We start from the raw sequence: 6,000 nt of genomic DNA on the forward strand, positions 1-6,000 counted from the left end.
AATTTTGTATTATGTAATTTTATTACATCGTACAAAATATAATGGGTAGAAAAGTGCATAACACGTTTTAAAAACAATACAACATCTATGTAAACATATGGTACTAAGTTAAGCTGGATTCATATTCATCTCGCTTGAAAACTTGTAAAAGATACAGAGCTAGTTGATATATGGTGTGGCATTTTGTGTAGCGACGAAGTAAGCCCAGACTGTCAGTATTTGCATAATTGCACAGGGTTATTAACAAAAGATCAGCCCTTAGATCATTATAAAATGGACATATAAAAACAAAGTGAATTTCATTTTCTACCATGCTAAATTCAAACGTATCACTGCAAAAACTAAAAATGTATTGATCTAACTGTATTGTTGTGTGTCTGCCTAATTCAACATTATGTTTATGGCCAAAACAGCGAAAACTCGTTAGCATATATTTTAGTCTATAATTGCTTGCCAATAAATCTCCCAGGTTATAATACTACTTTGATTTTTCCGAAAGTACACAACCTGGATGGTTGTGAAATTGGGGCATTCCATTCTTGCTGACGACAATTTTTTATTCTTCGAGTAAATATCCCTAAGAAATTTGCAGTATCTCCAACTTGTTTTTTAAACCAGACAATGCTGAAAAATATTTGAACAGGAGATTTTTATGTGGGTTTCTCAAGTAAGTCTGCCGTTCTTGTCTAATCGTTTAAGCATGATATAACATGTTTTGGGGTTCCAGCTACTTTTTACTTCAAATAATTCTAACCAATATGAGATACAACGCTAGAAATAACCACAGCATAATGGCAGCCTTCCACATTCGTCCAACATCGTTACATTGTTTGTACAAGTATTAATGCTAAGTAGATATCTGCAAAATGTTGTCTGTACCCTCTCGATTTCCGAATTTTCGTACCCCCATATAGATACCATAAGAAATAGCTGGCACAATGATCGCATCAAACAAATTAAATGCACTAACCAATGGCATACCACCAAGTTTCTTACAGTATGTAAATTTGTTGGTTCACTATAAATCTGTTTTTAGAGGTAAAATATATGCATATAGTGTCAGTTTAGCAGCGGTCTCAATAGACTTCAATGACTACATCTCTTTTTTATGAACTCACTAAAAATATAGTACATTTTCTAAGACATCAAAAAAACGTGTAAAAAATATGCTTGAAAAATATAATTCATAAATCAATCCGTAGCTGTACACTATTGTCAAATAACACAAGCTACACGCACTAATACAATAAGTTAACTACATTTGGCTGATACATTTCGAACAAAACAGTAGATATGCCATCATTAACTTGAAGAATACTAATGAACCAAACTAGGAAAGTACAGTTTCGTGTTGTCGTGTCAACCCCGTTCGATCCCCCACAATGACACTTTACTAACTGAGCGAACACCCGCACAAGACAAACAACCCTATTCAGGACCACCACATCCTTCAGAGAATGACGACCATTACATTATTGTTTCAATGTTGTTTTAATATTTAACATCAGCTGCTAATTTTTTTGATTGGCTGCTGTTGAGCTGAGGCGTCGTAACTCACTGAGTCAAGTGATTTAAACTATGATACTTATTTTAATTAATCCTGTTTGATCATAAATCTGTTCACTTCCAAATTTTAGGGGGTTCGACAGAACCCCCCCCCCCCCAAAAAAAAAAACGACATAAACTAGTACTGTTTTATTTTGAATAAACAGTGATGAGAGAAAGGGTACTTTGGTATAAATATGGGTATAGATTTTGTCACTATCCAGGTATAAAAATGGTCACACTTTTGAGCACTCAGGGGCACCTCACCCCCGGGGGGTTTACTTGGCTGCTGATATGGTATAGGTGTGTAGCCCACACTGCAAAACCCAGAGCCCATTTTAGACCAAAAATGTATACCCCATCTTAGACCAAAATGTTGTCTGGTACACCCCATTTTAGACCCGCCATTTGTCCAGCAGACCCCATTTGGTCTTGGCATATTAAAAGTAGACCGAATACATACACTTTGTTTTGAAAAAATAAACCTCTTTTTATACCCATGTCCATTTGACAATCAGACATTATAGACCCCATCTTAGACCAAATCCTTAAATTTTGTGGATCCCATTTAATACCAGGTGGCTGAAAAAAACACACCCCAAAGGGCGGCACATCCGCGTAAGGTAAATTGCAGGGAGTAGCCCTCCCCCGGGCACCTCCCTACCCAGCTAAATGAAGCATACAGATTGGCAATCAATATGGATAACTCAGACAGCCAAAATTGGGTCAATTGTATTAAAACAATTCTCAAAGACTTTAATATGGAACATGAGTGGGAAAATGTAAAGATTAATGAGAACAAATACCTAATAAATAATGTTAATACAACACTTGAAACAAACTTCAAAATAAACAGTAGGGATTCTATAAACAATGACAATAAAGGTATTAACCACAGAAATAAACTACGTACTTATAGAAAATTAAAAACTGAATTTGGACTTGAAAATTGTCTGCTGACAGTAAATAACCCACTACACAGATCATCAATGACCAAACTAAGATTAAGCGCACATGTTTTACAAATTGAAATGGGCAGATACCATAAAATTTACATTCCCGAAAGAAGCTGTCCTGTATGCAATACAAATGATATTGAAGATGAAGAGCACTTTCTGTTAAAATGTCAGTTATACAAACGTGAAAGACAAATCCTTCTCAACACAATTAGACAGTGTTCTGAGTGCAACACTGATACAAGCTTTATTCACATACTAGACACAAAGAATACTGTCATGTCTAGCAATATATATATACGAATGTTTCAACATAAGAGAAAGCAAATTAAAAAAAACAGCTGCCTCACAGATATCTAAATCCTAACATTTACTTAATTAATTTGCATTTCTAACTCACTTTCGGGCAAGTTTGTTGTTTTAGTTTTGTTTAGTTTAGTTTTTTATACTAGTGTATCTTCTATAGTGTATCATGTTTCTGACATGGAATGACAAGCATGCTTTATTGTACTTAGATCTATGTCCATTTTTAGGATACGACTTCAATAAAGACTATTACATTACATCCTGGTACCTCGATGTTGATGGTCGCGATTCCATAGCAATCGCTGATTTTACTGCGGGAGGATCTTCCGATAGCCCTTCAGGGTTTATAAAGCTCAGTTTCTAGGTTGTCAACATACATTAAGTTCTCCCAATCGTCGTACACCTAATATTCCAAAAATGTTGCTGAACGATTTGAACCGGATAAAAATAGCAATAATCTCATATTCACACCAATTATATATTAAAATTATATCATGGCTTTTCGTAATCAAATTCTTTATAAATAATGGCGTGATTTCTAGATTTGACATACAATCAACAATTGCACACATTATTTATTTATTAATAAACAAGACACTTCGCGATGGGAGTCTTCCACGGTCAGTAATATTCACCGAAATATTTGTTCACAACTCTATAGACCTTTTTATTGCTAACTGGCTTAGCAATTAACTCAACACCAATTAGACACAGTGTCACAATATTTTGGCTCATTTTTAACAAATTCAAATATCGCTGCAGCATGTTTTTGAAAATATTGTATTCACTGACATTTATGTTCTATTTACATTTTCATATATACCATGGGTCCATATATGTTACTGATTTGACTATGTTGTGTAGTTTGTTCTTGTGGATTGTTTTGTCGATTGCTGTAGGTCGTTTGTTTTTGCTCTTGGATTTGTAAACTTTCCGATAATGACTTTCGTTCATTAATTTTATTTGTTATCTTATCATGGTTTAGTTTATTTAGCTGCTGTATTTTGTATTTTATCTTATTTTATTTACCATACTGCGCCCTCTGCTTGCATACTGTAATAGGGTTAATTATTCACTGGGTTTTAATTTTGCTTAAATTAAAACCCAGTGAATATGTAAAATTCAGCATAGAACACATTATATATAAATGATAAAACCATGAATTTAAAACCCACCGAATATGCCTGAAATGATAGATCAGCGAAATTTAAATCCAGTGAAAACAAGCCATGCATAGAACAGTCACCGTTAGTTATCAAACTTAAGATATATAGTTCAAACATAAACAGAGATATGGATCTTGATGCTTGATGATAATGATTTATTAACATTAAAATGATTGACATTCAGTCATTTTGAATCCGATTTGAAAAATAAAATTACATGCATCAAGGTCCCATAATGTTCAACGTATGTACCAAGTTTAACAAAATTCTTCCCTAAATTATTTGATTTTGATGATTTTTTCAGCACAAATAAAGTTGCCATTCGCACATTTTGAATCAGATAGTCAAACCAATATATCTGCATATCGACGACATGATCTATAATGAATATAGTTAGTATAGATATGGCACTAGAACTACATTCGGTAAAACAAAACGGCCGTCAGTCAGCCATTTTAAGTCCGATCTGAAAAACAGAATGACATGCATAAGGTCCCATAATATCCAATGTATGTACCAAGTTTGAACAAAAACCATCCATAAATTTATGACTTTGATAATTTTTCTGCACAAAAATGGCCGCCATTTGGCCATTTTGAATCAAATAGTCAAGCTAATACACCTGTATGTCTATGACATGATCTATAATGAATATATAACATTTGAACATAATCAGCAAAGCATGGCAGAAATATGTCACTAGATCTGCATTCAGTAAAACAAAATGGCCGCCAGTCAGCCATTTTATATCCGATCTAAAAAACAGAATGACATGCATCAAGGTTCCACAAGGCCCAATGCATGTACCAAGTTTGAACAAAATCCATATATGTTTGATTTTGATGACTTTTCAGCACAAAAATGGCCGCCATTCGGCCATCTTGAATCAGATCATGGAACAAATTGTTGTGCATATGTATAATATTATATATGATGTATTTGTGAAGTTTGATTGTGATCCAGGCATGTCTAAGATACAGGTCCGGACGCACGGACGTCGGACGCACAGAGGTCAAAACATAAGCCCCGTTTTCGGACTGCGTCCGAACGGGGACTAATTAGTGATTTTACAGTAGTAGTGTAATAAAGTTATTATTGTCCATGATATATGATGACTCTATCGTTGTGACTCTCGATCCCCATGTTGACTATGTCAAGGCCCGTTCATTAGCTTGTCAATATCTGACTGGCATATATACTAAATGCGATCAAAAAACGTCAGATACGTAAAAATAGAAAACTATTTTTTTTTAAATTCAGCAGTTGCCGTGTCAAGTGAGCCACAGAAATAGGTCGTGGGCCAGGATAGGCTATCGTGCACCCCACAAATCTACCATACCACATTTTTTTACCATTTGGACTCGGTGTTCATTTCCCACATGTTTTGGATGGTACAGTACTCCCCGAAATGTCATATTTCTGTCGTTGTCACCACACAAAATGCAAACCATATTACCATGACTACAATGATGCAAGTAGCAAGTATAGTAATTGTTGGTAAAATTGAAGCATACTATTTGCTGATTGTCATGAAATGTCAAGATGTTACATTTTATGTCAAAATTTGCACAACGGTGGCCATTTTGAATATTTAATGAGCAAAATGCTTAATTTCAGTATTTGTTGACACATGCAATATTATCATGTGTAATACATGTAATTATAGGTTTGTTTATTTATAAGGTCAGAAAATCAACTGATATTAAGAGATCAACACTTTTCCTGGTTGTATTGGTGTCAAGATAAGGAAGTTCCTCTCACGTGTACATGATTCGTATAGATAATCTATGTTTTGGGTGCAACAGATTTGTTGAACCACCATCAAATAAATAAGATGCCATCATAGAAAATTTACTCACCCTTCATTGAACACACGTTTTGGTGTTCCTTTTTAATCATTTTTTTTATTAATTTGCAGATTATGCATTGCGCTAGAAATAACATTGTGTAAGACAACAAAATCAGTGACTTTGAAGTACCACAATAGAACCACCATCAAAAAGAAAATAGTCATGTGTACGACCTCC

Source organism: Saccoglossus kowalevskii, chromosome 9 (genome assembly GCF_978046115.1).
Source record: "Saccoglossus kowalevskii chromosome 9, keSacKowa6.1, whole genome shotgun sequence".
In the NCBI taxonomy this organism is placed as follows: domain Eukaryota; kingdom Metazoa; phylum Hemichordata; class Enteropneusta; family Harrimaniidae; genus Saccoglossus; species Saccoglossus kowalevskii.